Genomic DNA, 27,342 nt, shown 5'->3' with positions numbered 1-27,342 from the left:
GTTCTTCAAAGTAGCGACCTTTTGCTTTGATAACTGCTTTGCACACTCTTGGCATTCTCTTGATGAGCTTCAAGAGGTAGTCACCGAAAATGGTCTTCCAACAATCTTGAAGGAGTTCCCAGAGATGCTTAGCACTTGTTGGCCCTTTTGCCTTCACTCTGCGGTACCGCTCACCCCAAACCATCTCGATTGGGTTCAGGTCTGGTGACTGTGGAGGCCAGGTCATCTGGCATAGCACCCCATCGCTCTTCTTCTTGGTCAAATAGCCTTTACACAGCCTGGAGGGGTGTTTGGGGTCATTATCCTGTTGAAAACTAAATGATGTTTCAACTAAACGCAAACCGGATGGAATAGCATGCCACTGCAAGATGCTGTGGTAGCCATGCTGGTTCAGTATGCCTTCAATTTTGAATAAATCCCCAACAGTCTAATGTCCATTCCTTGTGTTCTTTAGCCCAAACGAGTCTCTTCTGCTTGTTGCCTGTCCTTAGCAGTGGTTTCCTAGCAGCTATTTTACTATGAAGGCCTGCTGCACAAAGTCTCCTCTTAACAGTTGTTGAAGAGATGTGTCTGCTGCTAGAACTCTGTGTGGCATTGACCTGGTCTCTAATCTTAGCTGCTGTTAACCTGCGATTTCTGAGGCTGGTGACTCGGATAAACTTATCCTGATAAGCAGAGGTGACTCTTGGTCTTCCTTTCCTGGGGCGGTCCTCATGTGAGCCAGTTTCTTTGTAGCGCTTGATGGTTTTTGCAACTTCACTTGGGGACACTTTCAAAGTTTTCCCAATTTTTCGCACTGATTGACCTTCTTTTCTTAAAGTAATGATGGTCACTCATTTTTCTTTACTTAGCTGCTTTTTTCTTGCCATAATACAAATTCTAACAGTCTATTCAGTAGGACTATCAGCTGTGTATCCACCAGACTTCTGCACAACACAACTGATGGTCCCAACCCCATTTATAAGGCAAGAAATCCCACTTATTAAACCAGACAGGGCACACCTGTGAAGTGAAAACCATTTCCGGTGACTACCTCTTGAAGCTCATCAAGAGAATGCCAAGAGTGTGCAAAGCAGTCATCAAAGCAAAAGGTGGCTACTTTGAAGAACCTAGAATATAAGACATATTTTCAGTTGTTTCACACTTTTTTGTTAAGTATATAATTCCACATGTGTAATTCATAGTTTTGATGCCTTCAGTGTGAATGTACAATTTTCATAGTCATGAAAATACAGAAAAATCTTTAAATGAGAAGGTGTGTCCAAACTTTTGGTCTGTACTGTACTTAAATGAGCATAGAACTATATAACATGTTAACCAGTAAATAAGTAAGCGTACCTTGTGTATCTTAAAAGATGCATTAAGTAGATATGAATAATTAGGTTCATCCTCATTGTCTGGTTATTCTTAATGATGTGTTTATGTACACAAAGCAGTTATAATGAGCAACATGAATTCTCCGAGAGGTGCCCAGACCCGCTGCTACTTGATTATGCATTGGTGCATTCTGAAGGGATAACATTTGATGGTGCAGGATTTGTGCCTGAACCTTCCTGAATGACATTTAAAAGAAAATACACTATTTAGTCATTTTTGTGTGTGTGTTTTTTTGCAGTACCAAGGGACTTCCAAAGGAATTTCTACATTTAAAAGTACGATTCTGGCAGAAATTGAGGAAAACTAATGCCCAGGATAAAAAAGAATATGAGGCATTTCATATTATTTTAAATTATTTTCCAAACTACTTGCAAAGTGAAAATATACAGTCATGGCCGAAACTGTTGGCACCCTTGAAATTGTTCCAGAAAATGAAGTATTTCTCCCAGAAAGGTATTGCAATTACACACGTTTTGTAACATACATGTTTATTTTCTTTGTGTGTATTGGAGCAACAAAAAAAACAGAGAAAAAATGGCAAATTGGACATCATTTCACATAAAACCCCCAAAATGGCCCAGACAAAATTGTTGGTACCCTATAATAATCTTCTTACACCTCTCAACTGGAATTTTGGAGTACTCTTCTTTTGCAAACTGCTCTAGGTCACTGAGCAATTTTAAGATCTCTCCACAGGTTTTCAGTGGGATTTAGATCTGGACTCATTTCTGGCCACTTCAGAGCTCTCCAGCGCTTTGTTTCCTTCGATTTCTGGGTGCTTCTTGAAGAATGTTGTTTGGTGCCATTGCTTGTTTGATGCCATTGATGATCTAGAACGCAAACCCAGCTTTATAATAGAGGATCTCCAAAAAATGGGCCTTATAGGTTGGCAAAGATCTTTAATCCCTTCACCCACCCACCCCCAAGCCAGTTTTCACTTTCATGACCAAGCCAAAGTTTACAATTCTGACCAGTGTCACTTTATGTCAATATAACTCTGGAATTCTTCAACGGATCCCAGTAATTCAGAGATTGGTTTTTTTCGTGCCATACTGTATAGTATTTCATGAAAGTGGTAAAATTTGTTTGATATTTGTTTGATATGCCTTGTGTTTATTTGTAACAATATCGGAAACTTGGGAAAAATTTTGCAAATTTTGCAATTTTCAAACTTTTACTTTTAACTTTAGTCCCAATTTTTTTATTTTCACCAGGGTAAAAGGAGAAAATTGACCCCAGCATTTGTTGTGCAATTTCTCCTGAGCACAAAGATACCCCATATATGGGGAAAAACTACTGTTTGGGCACATGTAATCACAACTAGAAATTAGTGTTCTATTGTGCTAGTTTCAAAAATAGGAAAATATCAAAAATAACCAACATAGCTTTAAAATGAATATTTTATTTCAAGTTGTTTAAAAATAAATCTTTAAAATTACAGGTACTTTCAAATTACAATCACCACCAGCCACAAACTGAAATCATTGAGACTGTTATATATTTATAGTCCATAGATTAGTATTTTATTGCACCTATTCCCATATCAAAGGTGCAAACAACTTATAAAGTGCAAATGCCAGGTTCTATAAACTCAATAACTCTTTCATATCCCTCTGTACAAATGACCATTAAATAACAATTAAATAACGATTCCATGTACAGATAAAGTGCAAGTGCCAAACTTTATTCCAATCTCAATCTTGGAATAATCAATTATACCACGGTCTGACTGGGGTCTTTTTGATAGTATTCCTACAATTCACATTTATATGAATAAGTATATAAGGAAAATATGCTTACGGGTTAGCCATGTCAGAAAGTGGATGGTGGTGCTGGTCTTTACCCCGATGACGCCGTTTCGCCTTGGGCTTCTTCCAAAAGGGGGCGTACCTAACTTCCGTTCATGTGACTATATATGTGCTATTTAACAGCTGTCTTTCATTAAGCTACCTAGGCAACGATCACGGCGCATGCATCAATTGCTCCACACCCCTGTATGCCAAAGGGACTTCCTGTGACGCCGCACTTGACACGCATGCGATGGAATGCATGAAATGTGAAGTACGTGTGTGAGGAGTAGAGGGTGACAAATAAACTAATGTGAGAATATGTAAGTAATGATAAAAAAAACTAATAGGTTAGAAAAGTGTGAAAGTGTGAAATGTGGGTGAAAAATAACAAGAAAAACTCTAAAAATGCATGTGTGAAATATAAATAACATGTTGGAAAATACCAAATTGAAAACATATATTCACAAAAGAAATAAAGGGCGGTGGTATCCTTTGAAAATACCAACAAATACCATCTTGTTGAGTCCATTCCAGTAAGACACATATACAGAAATTTCACATAAAGTTGCATTTGCCATGAGGACATATTCTTCATCTTCCAGTTCATCACTTTAGTTTTCCTTTTTTGGCTTAATATCAACCGAACTGGATTCTTCTCTCCTAGTCACAACTCCACAAGAAGGGGAAGAGAAGGGTGAGGGGACTGGAACTTCATCTCTTTATACATATATCATAACGTGAGAACAGCAATAGCAGGTAGAATCTAAATAATTAAAATACAATTAAAATCCACATAAAAAACGGTTTAAAAGAATGCAGGGCAGGATATAGGAGAGAGAACAAGAAAAAAATTCCAAAATGTAAAAAGTTCCATGGTGGCAGTAACCAAAATATGGCCCATTATATAACGTTCTATAAATAGGCACAAAAGTCAAAATGCTCATTAAGCCCCTGTGGGGATAGGGTACCCAGCCTAAAAATCCATTTACTCTCAAGCTGGGCAAGTGCTTTTCCCAGATCTCCCTCTCTAATGCCCATATCTATTTGGTCAATTCCCCTTATTTGTAATCCTTTAGGGTCACTTTTATGGTATAATTTAAAATGTCGAGGAAGGGTTCTTAGTGAAGCAATATCATTTGTTGTCACTGACTTCTCAATATCTATGACATGCTCTCTAGTTCTTATTTTGAGCTCACGCGTTGTTAAACCCACATACACTTTTTTGCATGGGCATTGGGCATGGTATATTACACCTTTAGATGTGCAATGTAAATTTTTCCTGATCTCAAATGTCCTATTATTATCATGATTACAGAAGTTTTTACGCTTAACTAGGTTTTTACAAGCTTTACATCTTCCACAAGTAAAGAAACCATATTTAGACTTGTCTTCTAGTTTTTGATTGGGCTCAAAATGGCTATGTACCAACGTGTCTTTTAAATTCCTAGAGCATCTGGCCACAATTGATGGAACTGGGGGAAGGGTTTTTTGTAACACAGGATCCATCAGTAGTATGTTCCAGTGTTTTTTAAGAATATTGGTTAGTTCTGGCCACTGACTGTTATAATTGGTGATGAATCTAATAGGGCATTTACTCTCATCCTTTATCCTTTTTCGGTAAAGGAGCTGTTCCCTACTTGTTTTTATGGCTCTCTTGAATCCTTCTCTAATACTCCTGTTGCTGTATCCCCTATCTTTAAAGCGTCGTGTGAGATCTTGAGCTTGCACTTGGAAAGATTCTTCACTAGTACATATTTTTTTCAAACAGAAGAATTGCATGTAACAAAGTATTAGTAGATGTAGGCTTTCTGAAGATATTTGTCTTAATCCCATTATCCGCCTCTCTACTCAAAATCACATCCAGTCACATTGAGAGTAAAAGGCATAGATAATATTGAGGTAGGGATCAGAGGCGGCCCGGTCTCACTAAAATTGGCCCAACTTGAATCTAGGTGGATATGGGCGTTAAATACTCTGCACCCTAAGGGGCTGAATGAGAATATTAGTTTTGTCCCATTTTTGTAGTCTCCGTTCTGCCTGTGTTGCCCATGTACATCTGGACCATAATTATTTATAAATATATCTAAAAATATATATTTTATTATGTGTATTGGTGTTATTTTTAATGTGTTCTAATTCTGTGCATATTGGCTTTCCACTAGATCGGTGTTGTTATTTATTGACTTAGCATCGATTTGCAGCACTTGGTCTTTTTGGTCTTCATCTATTTGGACTCATTACATTGGACCTCTTCAACAATTGTTACTAAGAAATGACCTACCAGGGGCCTTGTATTCCCATGGGCGGAGCAACCATAGGAACCACTTGAGAGAAAGAATAAAGAATTTAGTGTAAGCACTAATATGCATATTGCCTGCCATATGTTTGTTCGCAATGTCAACTTTATTTATGTATGAATATTGCATTATTGGGCGATCAATGTAATGTATTGCTATGGTTCTGTGATATTGGAGTATGTCTATCTATCGTGAACATTTATTGGTCGGCTATTGTTAATATTTTCTATCCCTTTGTAGCATCTTTTGACATTCATGGGGTCGTTTGTCGGCCATTATTGTATGTGATTCACTGATTTGATACAATATTAATTGGATGTGGCAAAATATAGATAAATGCTCTATTAAGTATGCACATGATTTATCACTTGCCATTTGTCCTCTGAAGATGCCACACTTGATGGGGGTGACCAATTGGTTATATATTCCGACATCTCCGTACACATATCGCTGCTGCCTTGCCAGTACGCGGTTGCTCCGCGGCCCTGGTGCGTCCATCGGCTCTTGGCATCTTCCTGATGCCGACGCCACTGTGCGCCTCAGTTGCGGCGGTGTGACCGCGTCACTCAGTGGCTGGGCATGCAGCGCGAGTGGCATCCATAACAAAGGGGGCTTGACACTTCCGGTCATGTGACCCCCGTACTATGTAATGCCTTTTCATAGCAACTAGGGCACGCCATCTAAACTGATGGTCAGGTGATATGCTTGTGCGCGCGGCTGAGCACTTCCGGTGTGGCGGTGTGGCGTGCACTGTGTGGTGTCTTTTTATTAACACATGATATATAAAGGTGGATGGCCAATATGTAGTTGTACCCCTTGAAAAAGGTTTTAAACCGAAACGTGCGTCGGGGTGACGTATACAGCGGCGCTCTAGCGGCCAGTGGCTATCCCGGTAATGAATGCATGAATGTATTTCATTTGATTTATATATGTCTCGAATACCAGTATATTGCAATATCAATGTATGAGTATCCTGGATAATATGACTTCATTTATCTATATGTGAGAACAATGGTAATGTGTTAACATTGTATCTATATATTGTGTGAAACGAATAAGGTGAATTTTGATACTTTGTTTCTAGTCTCTCTGAAGTCATAGATGAATTGTATATACACTGAAAAATAGGCCAGCTATTTGCTGCCGCTGTGTCACATGTTTTTATGCGGTATATCTTTTAATCTTGGTCCCCAGCATCATGTTCCCACACTGTGGACTGTTTGTGTAAATATATGAAATTAGTTTTGATATGGTGTATGAATTTTCAATAAAGGTATATTTTGTGATATTTCTAAATGGACTTTAGTGGCCGTCTTCTTTCTCTGCAACGCAGAGACTCCCTAGTATTATACATATGATGGTCCGTCTGGTCAATAGGTCATTTATGCCGTAGCTTGGATCCATTTGGATCTTACACAGTTGTATTTTGTTTACTGCTTTGATGTTTCATCCATTCATATGTTTTATTGAAGAGTACAGTGCTTCTACACCAGTACTTACCACTGTAGAACTTTGATCTAGTTGCAAAAAATCCAATCTTCTCAGAGTCTCAGTGGAGTCCTTTATATACTGTATTAAGGTAGGGTCAACACCAGGGATTGTAAGAAGAAATCAATGACCGTGCATATAGTTTCAAATAGGTTGCCCTTTCCAGATACTATTGGTCTACCAGGGGGTTCAAACTATCTTTATGTAACTTTGGTAGCAAATAAAAAGTCGATAATTTTGGGTGTAACTTCTTTATTAATTCCACCAATCTTTTGGGAATTATGTTATCCTCATAGGCCTTTTCAAGTATGTCTAGTAAGTGATTTTGAAACTCGGTTAATGGGTTGTATGTTAACTTTTGGTAACATGAAAGAAATTCCAATATTTTCTCGGCTTGATCTATATATAATTTGAGGGGCCAGATGACCAAATTACCCCCTTTGTCGGGCCAATTTTATAACTACGTCCGACAAAGTCTCACCTATTAGTTTTTTTTATTATTACTTACATATTCACACATTAGTTTATTTTTCACCCTCCACTCCTCACACACGTACTTCACATTTCATACACCCTTCTAATTGATTATTTTATAATGGTTACATCCTCACTCACGTATATTCACTTCTAATGTCACTGTCATTTATTTATTTAATAATTGGGATCATTTTCACATATACATATAATTATACTTTTCTGCACTTTGCACATTGGTCGCCATTCACATCTTACATAAATATTCTCTGTATATATATGTTTCAGAAACTCTAAAAATGTGAAGGGTAAATTTATCAATGTGTCACTCAAAAGCATTTATACATGTTTCATACTCTGTCATATACAAAAAAGATTCTACATATAGAATATAAAATTAGTTTAATAATGATTATATTTTAATATACTTACTTTATATTACATTCCAGTGGTATAGGTGTACTATTGCAATATGGGAATTCTAAAGGAATTAGTGCGCACAGAACCACCCAGAAAATATCCCCTAGAAATGGGTCGCTATATGTAAAGTCTTCTATCTGCCGGTAGAGCCCCCTGTTCTCAATCATCACACCATAGTCTTTCCCACTTTAAACAGCGACACTGCTATATGGAGAACCTAGGCAATGAGTGCACATGTGATGATCCACAAACCCCTATGACTTCCGGACCTACGCAGTGAGCATAGCATGTGTTCCATCGCATGCGTGTCAAGCGCGGCGTCACAGGAAGTCCCTTTGGCATACAGGGGTATGGAGCAATTGATGCATGCGCCGTGATCGTTGCCTAGGCAGCTTAATGAAAGACAGCTGTTAAATAGCACATACAGTACAGACCAAAAGTTTGGACACACCTTCTCATTTAAAGATTTTTCTGTATTTTCATGACTATAAAAATTGTACATTCACACTGAAGGCATCAAAACTATGAATTAACACATGTGGAATTATATACTTAACAAAAAAGTGTGAAACAACTGAAAATATGTCTTATATTCTAGGTTCTTCAAAGTAGCCACCTTTTGCTTTAATGACTGCTTTGCACATTCTTGGCATTCTCTTGATGAGCTTCAAGAGGTAGTCACCGGAAATGGTCTTCCAACAATCTTGAAGGAGTTCCCAGAGATGCTTAGCACTTGTTGGCCCTTTTGCCTTCACTCTGCGGTCCAGCTCACCCCAAACCATCTCGATTGGGTTCAGGTCTGGTGACTGTGGAGGCCAGGTCATCTGGCGTAGCACCCCATCACTCTCGTTCTTGGTCAAATAGCCCTTACAGAGCCTGGAGGTGTGTTTGGGGTCATTGTCCTGTTGAAAAATAAATGATGGTCCAAGTAAACGCAAACCGGATGGAATAGCATGCCGCTGCAAGATGCTGTGGGAGCCATGCTGCTTCAGTATGCCTTCAATTTTGAATAAATCCCCAACAGTGTCAGCAGCAAAGCACCCCCACACCATCACACCTCCTCCTCCATGCTTCACGGTGGGAACCAGGCATGTAGAGTCCATCCGTTCACCTTTTCTGCGTCGCACAAAGACACGGTGGTTGGAACCAAAGATCTCAAATTTGGACTCATCAGACCAAAGCACAGATTTCCACTAGTCTAATGTCCATTCCTTGTGTTCTTTAGCCCAAACGAGTCTCTTCTGCTTGTTGCCTGTTGTTAGCAGTAGTTTCCTAGCAGCTATTTTACCATGAAGGCCTGCTGCACAAAGTCTCCTCTTAACAGTTGTTGTAGAGATGTGTCTGCTGCTAGAACTCTGTGTGGCATTGACCTGGTCTCTAATCTGAGCTTCGGTTAACTTGCGATTTCTGAGGCTGGTGACTCTGATAAACTTATCCTCAGAAGCAGAGGTGACTCTTGGTCTTCCTTTCCTGGGGCGGTCCTCATGTGAGCCAGTTTCTTTGTAGCGCTTGATGGTTTTTGCAACTGCACTTGGGGACACTTTAAAAGTTCGCCCAATTTTTCGCACTTACTGACCTTCATTTCTTAAAGTAATGATGGCCACTCGTTTTTCTTTACTTAGCTGCTTTTTTCTTGCCATAATACAAATTCTAACAGTCTATTCAGTAGGACTATCAGCTGTGTATCCACCTGACTTCTGCACAACACAACTGATGGTCCCAACCCCATTTATAAGGCAAGATATCCCACTTATTAAACCTGACAGGGCACACCTGTGAAGTGAAAACCATTTCCGGTGACTACCTCTTGAAGCTCATCAAGAGAATGCCAAGAGTGTGCAAAGCAGTCATCAAAGCAAAAGGTGACTACTTTGAAGAACCTAGAATATAAGACATATTTTCAGTTGTTTCACACTTTTTTGTTAAGTATATAATTCCACATGTGTTAATTCATAGTTTTGATGCCTTCAGTGTGAATGTACAATTTTCATAGTCATGAAAATACAGAAAAATCTTTAAATGAGAAGGTGTGTCCAAACTTTTGGTCTGTACTGTATACAGTCACATGAACGGAAGTTAGGTACGCCCCCTTTTGGAAGAAGCCCAAGGTGAAACGGTGTCGTCGGGGTAAAGACCAGCACCACCATCCACTTTCTGACAAGGCTAAATCGTAAGCATACTTTCCTTATATATTTATATATATAAATGTGAATGGTTGGAATACTAACAAAAAGACCCCAGTCTGACCGCGGTATAATTGATTATTCCATGATTGAGATTGGAATAAAGTTTGGCACTTGCACTTTATCCGTACATGGAATCGTTATTTAATTGTTATTTAATGGTCATTTGTACAGAGGGGTATAAAAGAGTTAATGAGTTTATAGATCCTGGCATTTACACTTTATAAGTTATTTGCACCTTTGATATGGGGATAGGTGCAATAAAATACTAATCTATGGAATATAACTATATAACAGTCTTAATGATTTCAGTTTGTGGCTGGTGGTGCTTGTAATTTGAAAGTACCTGTAATTTCAAAGATTTATTTTTAAACTATTTGAAATAAAATATTCATTTTAAAGCTATGTTGGTTATTTTCCTATTTTTGAAACTAGTACAATAGAACACTAGTTTCTAGTTGTGATTATATGATAATTGGGAAGCAATTATTGTTGGACCTTATTGGAGTGTATGTATTGTTTGGGCACATGGTAGGGCTCAGAAAGGGAACGAGCACCGTTTCAATTTTTGAACACATAAATGGCTGGTATCGAGAGCGGATGCCATGTTGCATTTGGAGAGTCCCTTATGTGCCTAAACAGTGGAAACCCCACACAAGTAACCCCATTTTGGAAACTAGACCCCTCAAGGAATTTATCTAGATTTGTGGTGAACACCTTGAACCACCAGGTGCTTCAAAGTATTGTATAACGTAGAACCATGAAAATAAAAAAATCTAACAAACAAAAAAATGTTCTTTTAGCCCCATATTTTTTATTTTCACAAGGCAGAGAGGAGACAATAGATCCAAAAATTTGTTGTACAGTTTCTACTGAGTATGCAGACACCCCATATCTTGTAGAAAAGTACTGTTTTGGTGCATGGAAGGAAAATGGTCTGTGGGCATCATGTCTTGTTTGGAGAGCCCCTGTTGCACTTAAACAGTGAAAAGCCCCACAAGTGACCCCATTTTGGAAACTAGAACCCTTAAAGAATTTATATAGATGTGTGGGGAGCACCTTGAACCCACAGGTGCTTCACAGAATTTTACTACGTTGAACAGTGAAAATGAAAAAAATTAGATTTTGCTTGCAGAAATGTTGTTTTAGCCCCAAATTTTTTAATTTTTACAAGGGTAGCAGGAGAAATTGGACTCTCAAATTTATTGTGCAATTTCTCCTGAGTACGCCAATACCCCATATGTGGGGGAAAACTACTGTTTTGGCGCACGGCAGGGCTCAGAATTGAAGGAATCACGTTTTGGAACTCAGACTTTGATGAAATGGTCTGCTATTGTCATGTTGCATTTGGAGAGCCCCTGATGTGCCTAAACAGTGGAAACCCCCCACAAGTGACCCTATATTGGAATTGATCTAGTGTTCTCCTGGTATGTGAATTCCTATAATGTGGTGACATACGGAAGTTGTGTAGAGTGCATCAAGGTGGCATATGTGAGTTGTGTAGGATTGCATCAGGTTGGAATACATAAATCGTGTAGAGTGCATCAGGTTGGCAAATGTGAGTTGTGTAAACTACATCAGGTTGGCATATATGAGTTGTGTACAGTGCATCAGGTTGACATACGTAAGTTGTGTAGAGTAGAGATGAGTGAACCCAAACTTTGAAGTTCGGGGTTTGTACCGGAGTATGTGTGTGTGGTGCTAAACTCTGAACATGGAGAGAAAGAGATTTTCCAGCTCCAAAGTTTGGGTCCCCATTGTTTTCAATGGGATTCGGGTTCTGGTTCAAGTTTGGGTTCAGTTCTAGTAGCAGAACCAATCTTTGGACTACAGTTCGGGTCAGGTACCAGAACCCGAACTTCCACGGATCCACTCATCCCTAGTGTAGAGTGCATCAGGATGGCATACATAAGATGTGGAGAGTGAATCAGGTTGGCATATGTGAATTGTGTAGAGTGCATCAGGTTGACATATGTGTGTTGTGTAGAGTGCATCAAGTTGGCATATATAAGTTGTGTAGGGTGCATCAGGTTGACATATGCGAGTTGTGTAAGTCAGAAATTAATTTAGTAGTCCATGGATGAGTGGTACAGTTTTACGCATTCTTTTATACACAGGCAAGGTTTGTCGTGGCAGGTGTTGCATTAATAAGTGGTGTCCTTTCTTATCTCCCATCTGTTATACACTGGGCACCTTATGTGTGACCTTTAGTGATAAGCGAGCATGCTCGCCACTATTCGTTACTCGCCCAAGCATCACAGTACTCAAGATGCTCGTTACTTGGTGAGTATTTTTTGAATGTTCGGGCGGGAGCTCAAGTCCCAGCCCCGCATGTTGGGTGCATTTTAGCCAGCCAATTAACATGCAGGAATTGTCTGACAGTCACTGTAATGCCGTAGCCATGTTGGTTGTGGCACTACGGTGATTGGTTGGCCGCATAGCGTCACCGTGTCTAGATAAGACCCGAGACCCGATGCTCATCACAGTCTACCGGTCAAAGACACAGAGTAGGGAGAGCTGCAGCTGAGGGAGAGAATTGGCAGTTATTTTAAACAGAGATTCCACACCAATATTATAAATATACTCTAACAGTCCTTGTAAGAGCTCATTCTGAAGAATATTAATCCTGCTGATAGCACTGGTTGACAGAGTTTGTGGAGACCTAGTATAGTACAGAATAGGGTCCATTGCACGTTCTTTCTGCTGCTGGAATTCCTATCAATAGCGCTAGATATCAGGGCTAATAATATTCTTTTTGCTCTTAATCCTGCCAATTTTGGTGAAAAGCAATATAATACACCATTTTTACTGCTCAATTTGCTTGTTAGCAGCATACAGCCAGAATTACTTGATTTGAATAGCATTGCTGCATAGTGGAAGCAGAGAAACTTGTCCATCATCTCAGGTGGTCAAATATTGCTGCAGTATTAATCCTGATTTTTTTTTGCAAGCTGCAGAAGATTATACTCCATTTAAAGTCTGCTACTTGTGTATCCAAAATATATTCACACTTGTTCGCTGACCAATAGCATCGGTATACCGTCATTGGGCAAAAGAATTGGTCATCAGACGTGATCAAATACTGCAGTATTAATCCTGACATTTTTTTGCAAGCTACAAAATATTATACGCCATTTAAAGTCTGGTACTTGTGTGTCCAAAACATCTCCACACTTGATAGCTGACCAATAGCATTACTATACTGCCACTGGGCAAAAAAAATGGTCATCAGATGTGATCAAATACTGCTTTATTAATCCTGACATTTTTTTGCAAGCTGCAAAAGATTATTCTCCATTTAAAATGGGCAAGGCGCACCTCTTCTCTTTGCCTCTACTCACCGGGCCTCAGGAACTCAGGGGCAGCAGTTCAGACCTTTATGCACCTGGTGGCCGAAAATGAGCACTATACCTTTAAACCGCCACCAGGTTCATCATGGCCCTGAAGCCAGTCATGTGACATGCTGCGCGCTCACTATTTTGAAGCAGAGCAGCAGCATGCCACATGTGCATTGGGACCCGGGACAGACAGGCAGACTTCAGCAGCGACGGTGGCAAGAGGAAGTAGGCAGACTATGTGTCAGTGTCTGTGTCAGTGTGTGTGTGTCAGTGTCTGTGTGTGTGTGTCAGTGTCTGTGTGTGTGTATCAGTGTCTGTCTGTGTGTGTCAGTGAGGAGGCCACAGCGGCAGCAGCAGGCAGTGTATGTATGAGGACTAGGGTAGGCTGCTGGGGGGTTTCTGGGCTGTGAGGGAGCTATTTCTGGCCCTGTGAGGGGGCTGTTTCTGGCCCTGTGAGGGGGTTGTTTCTGGCCCTGTGAGGGGTCTGTTTCTGGTTCTGTGAGGGGGCTATTTCTGGCCCTGTGAGGGGGATATTTCTGACCCGGTAAGGGGACTATTTCTGGCCCGGTGAGGGGGCTATTTCTGGCCCTGTGAGGGGACTGTGAAGGGGCTATTTCTGACCCTGTGAGTGGGCTATTTCTAACGAGAATATTGGATTTTTGTACTTGCCATAAAATCCCATAATATAAGTTCACTAGTGTCTCAGGAGTGGGTATAGACCACCCTGTGGGCCAACACTTTTTTTCTACTGGTGCAAAACCTCCTAGTGGCAGGTCGTATACTCTCGGTCCTGTGTCCTCAAGGTCTTTCAGGCTGTGTGCCCACTATGCGTTGTTTTAGCGTTTTTGCCGCGGAATTTCCGCCGCGAAAACACTTAAAAATTGCATAGTAAGACGTGCCCCATGGTTCCCAATGATAATCCGCATGTGCTGTGCACATGCTGCGGATATTTCCACTGCGGATTATCACTGGGGAAAAATCCGCAGCATGTCCATTAATTTTGCGGAAGCGCGGCGTTTTCGCCGCCATTGACTTGCATTGGGCCGCTTCAAATCCGCAAATATGTAAAAATACTTGCAGAATTGAAGCGCATTTGCTGCGGTCTTCTACCACAAAACCGCAGCAAATAGGAAGTGACCTCACAATTGGGCGTTCCAGCCATCCCATGAGCATCCCATAATCCAGGAAGACGAGAATCCCATAGCATTCCCGTCTACCGGGATCATGGCTGCTCATCTCGGCTGGTACAAGCGGATGAATCTGAACGTTGGATTAATGATTAGTGTGGTAAGTAGTGTCTGTGTGTGTCTGTATGTGGTCTGTATGTGTCTGTGTGGGGTCTGTGTGGGGTGTATATGGGGTCTGTGTGTGCGGGTGTGAGCAGGCAGACATAGGCCGATGTGAGACTACTACTCCAATCGGCCTATGTCTGTCCCCAGTCAACTAGTGCCAGCAGGAGCAGCTCAATGGGAGCAGTAGTTCCCATCAGCCTGCTCCTGCAGTAAAATGTTACCCAAAATTAAATTATAGCCCGATATGTTTTAGCCTCCATATATTATTGCCTCTATTCATTATTTATTTGGCCCCCCCTACCTCATTTATTTTTTTGCCCCTTTTTTGGGGGGGGGTTGCCATCATATTCCCTTTTTTAGATATATATTTTTTTTTTATTGCCCCCAAGATTATTTAGTTTACTGTCCCTTTTTTATTTTTTTTTCATTGGTGGCCAGTGGTTACCTATAAAAAAATCTTAATAAAAAGTAGTTAATACATTACCTGTCCCCACCAATCGCCACCTAAAATAAAATTTAAAATAAAAAATACACCTATACTCACCTACACACCTAATTCCCCGAAGCCATCGACCTCCTGTAATAAAAAATAAAATAACAAACCACAACCTTATCCTTACCCCTCCATAGTAGTCCACGAGTGTATAAAATGTGACCGCTCTAAACCGCTGTCGCCCCTACAATGTCGGGGCCGCAAAGCGGCCCCGTCATTGTATAAGCGAGTTCACCGGAGTTCAGGCAGCACTGCTCCGGTGAGCTCCTTTACGGCCCCGCTGACCGTGAGAAATTCCCACGGTACAGCAGGGCCGTAACGGAGGTCACCGGAGCTGCGCTGACTGAATGCACTCCGGTGACCTCAGTCAGGGGCTCACGCTGCCGGGAGCGGATGTGTTCCCGGCAGTGTGAGCATACAGCAGCCATGCACAGCTGTCACATCTCCAGATGTGACAGCTGTGCATGGGAGATCAGCGCAGGAACGTGGACCGGTAATTATTTTTTTAAAGTAAATTAAGAATTGATTAAACTTGTGTCATTTACTTCAATTAAATTATTTTTTTCTGGGTGTAGTGTGTTTTTTTTTTAAATTTTTTAACTCTTTGAAGGTTAGTAATGGGGGTGTCATTACTAACCTGGGCTTCATGGCAGCTGCCGCTGACATGAACCCCACCACTATTACCCCCTGCCACCGCACCAGGGCAGCGTGGAAGAGCGAGGCTAAGAGCCAGATTTGGCGCACAAATATGAAGCGCCAAATCTGGGGCGGCTGAGGGCTGATATTATAGCCTGGGAGGGGGCCTATAACCATGGCCCCTTTCTAGGCTATTAATATCAGGTCGCAGCTGTCAGCTTAGCCTTTGCTGGCTACAATTTATAGGGGGACCCCATGTCATTTTTTGTGGGGGGGGTCTTCCTGTATAGTAGCCAGAAAAGGCAAAGCAGCTAGCCTTTGCTGGCTTCAATTTATAGGGGGACCCCATGTTTTATTTTTGTGGTGGTCCCCCTGTACAATGGCCAGTAAAGGCTAAGCTAACTGCTGTGGCATGGTATTAATAGCAAGTGAAGGGACCATGGTTATTGGCTACTTTCCAGACTATAACATCAGCCCTCAACCGTCTGCTTTCCCTCTGCTAGGTTTTAAAATTATGCGGGAGCCCACGTTTTTTTTTTTTTTAAATAATTTATTGAAATGAAAGATTATTGGACAGCGTATGGAGGTTCATGCACTGAAAGCTCCTGCATACGCTGTAAGGCCAATTTCTCACGTCCACATATCCACGTCACTGCAGATATGCGTGACCGAGCATGCTTTGGAATGGGTCTGTGTGTGGATCTCCAGTATGTCTGGGAAATGTCATCACCACTCGTCCCGGAGATTCAGACGTGTGAAAGAGCCGTAGAATATAGGTGAGGGGTTGTGGTGTGTGTGCGAGCATGTATACACACATGCGTACATATCTCCATATGTTTTGCGTGTGTGTGTGTGTGTGTGTGTATGTATTTATATTTTATTTTTTATTCTTTTATTCCAACCTTTTTTTAACTAAAAATTATTCACTGACGGTATTATTCACTATTATTCACTCTAGATTGAAAAATATCCCGAAATTTGGGACAGGGCCAGTGAGGCTTATAAAGATAAACAAAAAAAAAGGACGCCTGGGCCTCTGTGTTGAGGGAAATCTATCCCCAGTGGGTGAATGCAGAACCACATGCCCAAGAGGAAATTAGTAAGTTTTGATTTTTGCATTTGAACAATATTTTGATATCTATTTGTAATTGCATTTTTGTCGTTAAAGCAGTACATAAATTGTTTTTTGTTTTGTTATTGCAGTGGCTGATATCAAAAGTCGTTGGCGATCGGTCACCGACCGCCTGGTCAAATATCACCAGTCGGTGAAAAGTGGCGCATCGCCACGGAAAAGAAAAGTGCCTTTTGTGGATGAGCTGGCCTTCATGCTAAGCAGCAGGAGTTTGCGGAGGTAATTTCCCAATAAATATTGTTAATCGAAATGTTTACAAAAATGTTGTATTAACATGCCTTATTTTTTACCTTTCATTTTATACAGAACTGAAGGCAATATCAGGGCCCCAACACCAGGTCCACAAGAGGACACAAGCACGGACCATGCAGCTGAGGAATCTGAGGACTTGTTTATTATTTCCTCGCCGGATCAATCAGCTTGTCCGTCAACTTACACTGCTGCCGGTTATCCTGCACCTCCTTGTTCAAGTCCAGCGGACGTCGTGCCGGGTTCGGGGACTGCTACTCCTGCTCAAAGTGCTGCCGCTAGCTCTACTGGTGATGTAGGGAGGGGGGCTGGTTCTGCTCGTCCCGTGGCATCGAGAAGGGCGGCACAAAAAAAAGACAAAAGCCACGAGGGTGTGACTAGTGTGCTTGAAGCCCTCACTAGTCACACCCTCAGTCTTGTGGGCAGGACAGCACAGGAAGATGACTTGGATAAATTTGGGTTATCCATAGCTGGCCGCCTCAGATCCATGCCACGAGAAAAGCAGAACATGTGCATGACTGCAGCCAAAGCTCTGGTCATGGCGATTGATTGATGCCCTCGCCCCCAGCCGTACTTCATGGGATATTCAATCTGTTCAATCCCAGTGGGCCTCCACCACCACCAGCAGTTGCAACCCCGCGTTTTGGGCTGGTTGCAGCATACCGGCCTGAAGATACGCAAGGCAATTATGGTCGACAAACGGCCCCTGGTGCATCAGCACTTCTACAATGACCATCCCCAAACTCCAGCTTTTCCCAAGAAATGTTTTCTGGGTATGGCTACGACCCAGATTATCATAATTTTTAGAAAAATGATTTCCGCCCTCCCTGTCATCATTTTTGGACCATAGCAAATACAGACAGCACCTGTAGGTCGTTAGATGCCCAATTTTTTAGAGAATGAGACAATGAGCTAACAAACACCTTTTCTTTTGGTCACCTATGCCAGGCTTCAGGCATAGGGGACTGTAAGAAAAGGTGTTTAGTTTTATATAATTAAACAACCTACAGGTGCTGCCTGTATTTAATGGCCCGAAAATGATGACAGGTGTGCCGTACACAATGTGTATTCCCAAGTTATGGGCAATGTTTGTCCGAAAATTTTTTCAAAAAGTTTGGTGTTTTTGTTGTTTAAAAAAAGTTAAAAAGTTTTTCTATATTATGTATTAAAAAAAAATAGTTAAACTATTTGTGTTCATTTTACTTTTCAAGTGTATATGTGGTTGGATTGGGTTTAACTGAAAAAGTGGTACCCTGATCTGCGCTGACCATAGAGCAGGTCAGGGGAACTCTAAATTTTGAAAGTTATTCAGCTACTGTACGTGTGTGGTCTGCTGTATACAATCTTTTTTAAATTAGAAATATACTTAGATATTTTTGTCCACAACAAAGTTTTGGATGGATACTACTCTCAACATTGTTCTTTGCTAGTTCTGCTCTTAGCGCAAGCAAATGACAATGTTGAGTGATGACTTTAGCAGACAGTACTTGGGAGGAGCACTCTAGGTAGTAGCGTCAATTTCCAGGCACTGAAACGTGTAGGTTGTTCACTTTAGCGTTGACGTATGGTCATAAAACAATACGTAGAAGGTGACAATTGAAGAAATATTGGAGACAAGATTAAAAAGTAAACAAAATTTATTTTTGTTTTAAAACACATTTTTTGGGAACTTTTATGATAAAAAAAGGGCAGGAAGTTCTTCTTTTATTGGTCATCAGATCTTCTCTGCTGGTCAGGCTGCTCAACACCGGCACAGGAGTATTGCCTGTGCACGGCACCTTCAGGACTCATGAAGTAGTCAGCGAAGGTTTCTCGCACCCTGGCACCAGAGTTGGATGGCCTTCCCTGACCCAAGTTGACAACTGGAATTAATTCAGACAGCTGTGCCTCCTCATCTATCTCTGTGCTATATTCACGAGCATAGTTGTGGAGTACACAGCATGCCTTAATTACACTGTCAACGGTCTCCGTATCCAACTGGATGGCAGCGTGAAAGATCCTCCACTGACTACACATGATTCCGAAGGTGCATTCCACATATCTGCGTGCACGACTCAGCCGATAATTAAAAATCCTCCTCCGGTCATTCAGTGCCCTTCGTGGGTATGGGCGCAGCAGGTTGGTCTGTAAGGGAAATGCCTCATCCCATACCATCACAAAAGGAACTGGATGTGTGGAACCCGGCAAAGGTCTTGGGGCTGGGAGCGTTCCGCCATCTTGAAGAATTTGCAGCCCAATCTATGATGATCGAAACACCCAAGAGCCCCTAGTACTACCATAAGCACCAACGTCGATGGCAACAAATTTGTAATGTGCATCAGCCACTGCCATCAGGACTACAGAAAAATACTTCTTATAATTAAAGAAGCGTGATCCTGATCGTGGTGGCTGCTGAACTCTGGCATGTTTGCCATCAACAGCACCTATGCAGTTGGGGAAATTGGCCACAGTTTGAAAGCCTGCTGCGACCTGCAGCCAAGTCTCCTCAGTTGGGGAAGGCATGACGATGGGCTGCAACTTCGGCCAGATGACGCTACATGTGCACCTCACAATTCTGGAAATGGTGGATTTACCAACCCAAAATTGGAGGTGCAGTGATGTATAGCTCTCTCCTGTGGCCAAAAACCTGAAAAGGAAAAATATAAAATTAGAAAAGCCAGAAAAATAAAAGAAATACAAGCCAACACTATAATTCTCCATTATTGATTACTCTGGAATAAATTATAACAAAATACTATTTCAGCAATGAGCGTTTTCTTTTTTGGGGGTTCGGACACACATTTACTAGTTGTTTTTTCATCTTTGGTTTGCTCTTGAGTACACACATATCAATTCTATTCTGTTTTCATTTTGGGTCTGTGTTTGTCTACGATGTTTGCTCTAGAGTTCACACATCAATTCTAGTCTGTTTTCATTTTGTGTCTGTGTTTGCTCTAGAGTTCACACATCAGTGACCTTTTCAATCTGATGTTTGTGCATGGTTATATCATCACCAAGCCAAAAATATGTACACAAAAACAGATACAGGGGAGCCGTCACCACAGCTGGAGATACGTGTACATGTGAAACCGGCCATGGATGATAAATGCAGAATTGGTGAGGTGTTTCTAGTTTAAGGCTGCGCGCCTCTATACATTTTTCAAGCATTTTTGCTGTGGAATTTCCGCAGCGAAAATGCTTAAAAAACGCTTGGTAATACGTGCGGTTTTTACATGCATTTTTCCCGCCAGGTAGAAGTGTTTGTCAAGCGTTTTTGCATGCATTTCTGCATGCGGGGCATTAAGCGCTTTTCCAAGCGATTTTAGCATCACTTGGAAAAGTGCTTAACAACTTGTTCACACTGCTATAAATCCATGCAACCGGCATGGATTTATCGTAGTGTGATCAAGTTAGTTAAAAAAAAAAAGAATAAGAATGGTAAAAAATAAAAAAATATATATTATACTTACCTTCCGATGTCCTCCCGATGTTTCCTTTGCTGCGTCCGGTGTCTTGGGCGGCTCGCGGTGGTGTGAAGGACCTGGGGTGACGTCATTGAGTCATGTGACAGGTCAAATGACTCAATGACGTCATGGCAGGTCCTTCACGGCTCGCGGTGGTGTGAAGGACCTGGGGTGACGTCATTGAGTCATGTGACAGGTCACATGACTCAATGACGTCATGGCAGGTCCTTCACAACACCGCAACCCATACAGCAGACCAGACGGAGGGAAGAAAACACCGTGAGGACATCGGAAGGTATGTATAATCTTATTTTTTAATTTAAATTGTTTTTTTTTTATAGTTTCTATGGTACCCAGGTCTGGATGAGAGTCTCCTCTCCTCCAGACCTGGGTACCATCCGCACATTGAACCGTGTGATATCTGCTTGTGCAGATGCAGTGATGCGGATGTCACGCGGTCCAATGCAAGTCAATGGTGGCGATTACACTGCGTGTCCACAAAATTAATGGACATGCTGTGTATTTTTCCGCAATGATAATCCGTAGCGGAAATTTCCGCAGCATGTGCACAGCGGATTATCATTGGGGACCATGAGGCACGTATTACCAAGTGTTTTTTAAGCATTTTCGCTGCGGAAATTGGGCGGGAAAAACGCTTGAAAACGCATAGTGGGCACGCAGCCTAACAGTCCAATTTTATGCTTGTTTGTCATCCCTTTCAAACCTTTTATTCTTGAAAAATGTTTGTAAAAATGTATTTGTCAATTGATCCTTTTGTATAAAACAATGATATGCAGAATACATTATGCATTCACTTACTCAATACAGATTACGGCGCCTTTAACTGGAGGAAGGTAAAACTGCCAATTCCTATAATCTAGAATACTGTAGAGAAAGGAGTCATGCTGAGGACTGTGAAGAGGAGTCTCAATAGGATCCAGTACAGTACAGCAAGCCGTTAATCTCTGAGGTAAACTGATGGTTAGGATATTGAGTTTACATGATATGCATAAGCAATTTATTTCCATATGTAGGAAATTAATTAGGTTCTATCTGCTATATGTAAACTTTTCACTAAAGACATGGGGGGGGTATTATTTTGTATGCTTATTACAGTGTCCATTTTAGGACATGATCAGATATCAAAATCAAACATCAGAATGATGTCAGTTTGAGGCTAAATACCCTGTCTGAGAACTGATTTTGATAAGTGACTTTGACATCTGACTTTTACAACTGATAGTAATAATAAAAAATAGTCACTGTTTGCTGATGGGACTTGAACCCAAAACTCTACATCTAGATACTAGTGCACTTACCATTGAGCTATAAACTCAGTTGAACAAATCTAGGCATTCTATTTGGTTATGTGATATTCAGTGCAAATCTGTCTGAAACGCATTGGGACTTTCACAAATACCTCCTCCATGCCAAATTGAAATGATGTGTGACTTTGATATGTGAGTCTGATATGTGACATTCTTCAAACATCAGAATCAGAATCACAATGACTTTAGTCACCCCGAGTATTTTCATGGTTGATCTCATAAGACAAGAAAAGCTACTAGTCGCTTTCACTTGACCCTATGGCTCAATGCTAAAGTTTCAGGCTCACAGAGTGGAGCTTTTGGGTTCAAATCCCAGGAGCAGAAGAACATTTTTTTTTTGTAAATTATGCTGTAAAAGTCAGTCACTTATCAAAGTTACTTATCAAAGTCACTTATCAAAGTCAGATGTCAAAGATATGTGAGATTGATATGTGAATTTGATATGTGACTTTGACAACTTACTCTAACACCTAACTTATTGTTTGCTTGATATATATTATTATCTAAATGATAAAATAACAAACCTATAGTTTAATGGTAAGGCATCTGTGTCACACATAGTTTTGGTTTGAAAGGATAATAACAGTAATAATAATAATAATAATAAAACATTCATTGTTCACTACTGGGGCTAGAACCCAAACACATAAGTCTAGCAGTCAGCACACTTACCATTGAGCTATACACTCACTAAAGAAAAGTGGGCAGTCTACTTGGTTATGTTATTTACAGTGCAATCAAGACTTTCACACAGACATTCTCCAAGACAAATTCAAATGATGTATTAGTTTGATGAATGACTTTGATACCTGACTTTCTTCACAAATCAGAATCAAAATCAGGACTTCCAGACACCATGAGTATTTGCATAGTTAATCTCATAAACCAAGAAAAACTATCAGCCAGCATCATTTGAGCTTATGGCAGAATAGTAACTCTCTTGCTTCATGGACTGGAGGGTCTGAGTTCAAATCTCAAGTGCAGAAAAAATAAACCTTTGTTTTTTAAATTGTGCTGGCTAGCACACACACTTCAGTGGTGCTTGGCTTTGATATCTAACTTTTCTCACACATCAGAATAAGAATCACAATTAGTTTTAGACACCCTGAGTATTTTCATGGTTAATTTCATAAGCCAAGAAAAACCAACAGCCAGCATCACTAGAAGCTATGACACAGATGCCTTATCATTAAACTATAGGTCCATTATTTGATTATTTAGGTAGTAATATATAATAAGCAAACAATAAGTTAGGTGTCAGAGTAAGTTGTCAAAGTCACATATCAAAGTCACATATCTTTGACATCTGACTTTGATAAGTGACTTTGATAAGTAACTTTGATAAATGACTTTTACAGTATAATTTACAAAATCTTGTCTTATGGGATCAACCATGAAAATACTCAGGGTGACTAAAAGTCATTGTGATTCTGATTCTGATGTTTGAAGAAAGTCACATATCAGACTCACATATCAAAGTCACACATAATTTGAATTTGGCTTGCAGGAGGTATTTGTGAAAGTCCCAATGAGTTTCAGACAGGTTTGCACTGAAAATCACATAACCAAATAGAATGCCTAGATTTCTTCAACGGAGCTTATAGCTTAATCGTAAGTGCACTGGCTTCTAGACATAGAGTTTTGGGTTCAAGTCCCGAACAGTGACTTTTTTATTATTATTATTATTGCTTGTAAAAGTCAAATGTTAAAGTCAGATGTCAAAGTCACTTATTAAAATCAGTTCTCAGGCAGTGTATTTAGCCTCAAACTGACATCATTCTGATGTTTGACTTTGATATCTGATCATGTCCTAAAATGAACACTGTAGTTTATTCATGTATTGTGCTTGCTTACTGTCTTTATTAACATTTAACTAGCAACATTCTGTATATTTTTTCTTTTGAGAGGACCAACCCCTTGTTTGAGCAGTTTTGAGTGGCCATGTCAAAGTTTATTTTAAAAACAGATTTGGAAAGTAGATCTGATGTACAAATTCATATCAACCCTTTATGACACTGTTCTCCATACTGTCTATGGGAAAGTGAACTAAGCAGTGGCAGCAATGTTTACCACAGTACCCTTTGACTAAAGGAACTAAATTGGCAATTAATATATTTGTAGTAGCATAGCTAATAGTGAAAATCCAGGGCGACTTCTTTAAAGTAAATATGGACTCTGCATAAGATCCAATAAATAAATAATCCCCTTAGCCATATTCAGTGTAAGAGATAGTGCCAGAAAGCTAAAACTTAAAATGTATATATATATATATTTTAATACATGACTTTGGCAATAGAGCTAGTGCTACTGTCTTCTGCCTGACTTATAACAGCTCAGAGATGTGCTCAAGGAAAGAGATAAGAACATGCAGTATTTTTGTTTTGTGTCCTTTAGTCTGCAAACATCAAAGCTTCTCTAACATCAGCGCTCAACCAATTTCCATTCCAATAAAACTATCTGTACATCTCTTCAAACTCAGTCAGATTGACAGCCGGAAAAACCTTGAACTACCTCTGTAATTTATTTTCCATTTCCATCCTATGCAGATAAAAAAATAGATTGCAAAAATTGATTGCGTATACATTGCATAAATATCATATATGAATATACATCTAAAAATTAACAAGGTCACAGCTCATACATTTTCTACCAGTGAAAATTAGCAACAAATTGCCACTAGGCCTCCAAAATATTTTCCTATTTCTCCATCACTTGACAACAAGTGGATTTTCCTGCAAAGCCTAAGAGAGAGACATTTAGAGCGATTATCATCATTGCCCTATTTCTATCACGCAGTATGGTAGGAATCAAGCTGAATGAATCAGTTCCTATGACAACACAACCCTGACAAACTTGCTTTTTTCCGTGGTATGTTGTTAAATGCTATTTGAATAAACCGAAAAAGGTTTTACCTGGGAATACATCCTCATTACTTATTTGCAATGTACAAGTGAGCTTTTCAATCAATAGCGGCAATGCTTCTTTTCCTCGTTGCTTTTTCGGTATTTTTCAGTTACAAAATATCTAAAGTTCTGCTAGGCACGGCTTATTGTGAGTAATGTGGACGTACATTTGATATTTTTATTTATTACAGAAGGATTTATCTAAAACAATGTCAGACTACAGATGTCCATCCATAGCAGCTTAATAACTCGCAGATGCCTCCCATAGAACAATGACAGCCCACAAATGTTCTTCAATAAGTGACAGCTTGAAAGGTGCAGAGACAGAGATCAAGCATTGGGAAAAAAATCTGGAACAAAGAAATAAGCAACACGGCAGGTTCAACTCAAATATTATTTTATATGAGATAAATGGATCTATCACTTAATGAGTGCACGAGACAGGTTCCAATCTTTAACCCTTTCGCATCAGAGCCTGTTCTCACCTTCTCACCAGGCCAATTTTTTTTAATTCTGACCAGTGACACTTTATGAGGTAATAACTCTGGAACGTTTCAACGGATCCCACTGATTCTGAGAAAGTTTTTTCGTAACATATTGTACTTCATTATAGTGGTAGAATTTGTTTGATATGACTTGCGTTTATTTCTGAAAATATTGGAAATTTGGTGAAAATTTCGCAATTTTCTAACTTTCAATTTTTATGCCCTTAAACCAGAGAGATATGTCACATAAAATAGTTAATAAATAATATTTACCACATGTCTACTTTACATAAGCACAATTTTTGAAACATATTTTTTTTTTTTTTAGGAAGTTAGAAGGGTTAAAAGTTCACCAGCAATTTCTCATTTTTCCAACAAAATTTACAAAACCATATTTTTTGGGACCACATCACATTTGAAGTGACTTTGAAGGGCCTATATGACAGAAAATACCCAAATGTGACACCATTCTAAAAAACTGGACTGTCAAGGTGCTCAAAACTACATTTAAAAAGTTTATTATCCCTTAAGGTGTTTCACAGGAATTAATGGAATGTGGGAGGAAAAAATGAAAGTTTTACTTTTTCCCACAAAAATGTTACGTTAGCCCCAAATTTTTAATTTTCACAAGGGTAACAGGAGAAAATGCACCATAAAATATGTTGTGTGATTTCTCTTGAGTACGCCGATACCCTATATGTGGTGGAAAACTACTGTTTGGTCACAGGGCAGGACCCAGAAGGGAAAGACCACCATTTGAGCTTTGGAATGCGAAATTGGCTAGAATCGAGAGCGGACGCCATGTCACATTTGGAGGGCCCCTGATGTGCCTAAACAGTGGAAACCCCCCACAAGTGACCCCATTTTGGCACTAGACCCCTCAAAGAATTTATCTAGATGTATGGGGAGAACCTTAAACCCTCATGAGCTTCACAGAGTTTTATAGTGTTTCGATCCGTGAAAATTAAAAAAAAACATTTTCACACAAAAATATTATTTTAGCCTTAATTTTTTTATTTTTACAAGGGTAGCAAGAAAAAGTAAACCCCAAAATTTGTTGTGCAATTTCTCCTGAGTACGCCCATACCCCATGTGTGGTGAAAAACTACTGCTTGGGTGCCTGGCAGGGCTTGGAAGGGAAGGAGCACCATTTGACCATTGGAATGCATAATTGGCTGGAATTGATAGCAGATGCCATTTCACATTTGGAGAGCCCCTGAGCTGCCTAAATAGTAGAAACCCCCCATAAGTGACCCCATTTTGGAAGCAAGACCCCTCAAGGAAGTTATCTAGATGTGTGGTGAGTACTTTACACCCTCCGGGGCTTCACAAAATTTTATAATGTTGAGCCATGAAAATAAAAAAACAAATATTTCCCACAAAAATTTTGTTTTAGCCCCAATTTTTTTATTTTCACAAGGGTAACAGGAAAAAACGGACACCAAAATTTGCTGTGCAATTTATCCTGAGTACGTCGATACCCCATATGTGGTGGAAAACTACTGCTTAGGCGCACGGCAGAGCTCTGAAGGGAAGGAGCGCTATTTTGGTTGGAATAGGTTGCGGACACCATGTCACATTTGAAAAGCCACTGACATGCCAAAACAGCAGAAACCCTCACAAATGACCACTTTTTGTAAACTATACCTCTGAAGAAATTCATCTAGGGGAGTAGTTAGTATTTTTAACCCTCAGGCGATTCACAAACTTGTATAACATTGGGCTGAGTAAATTAAATATTACTATTTTTTTATTAAAATGTTGCTTTGATCCCAAGTTTGCAATTTTCAAGAGGGGTAATATTAGAAAATGAACAGTACAATTTGTTATGCAATTTCTGTTGAGTACACCGATACCCCATAAGTGGTCGAAAACTAGTTTTAAGGCACAGTGCAAAGCTCAGAAGGGAAGGAGCGCCATATTACATTGCAGATTTTGCTGTTACGGTTTGCGGGAGTTGTCACATTTGCAAGGCCCCTGAGGTCCCAGAAAAGCAGAAACCCCCATAAGGGAC

This window comes from Phyllobates terribilis, unplaced genomic scaffold (assembly GCF_046119375.1).
Source record: "Phyllobates terribilis strain yellow unplaced genomic scaffold, ASM4611937v1 Scaffold_1__5_contigs__length_1240528914, whole genome shotgun sequence".
Lineage (NCBI taxonomy): Eukaryota > Metazoa > Chordata > Amphibia > Anura > Dendrobatidae > Phyllobates > Phyllobates terribilis.
This window is presented reverse-complemented; position numbering follows the sequence as displayed.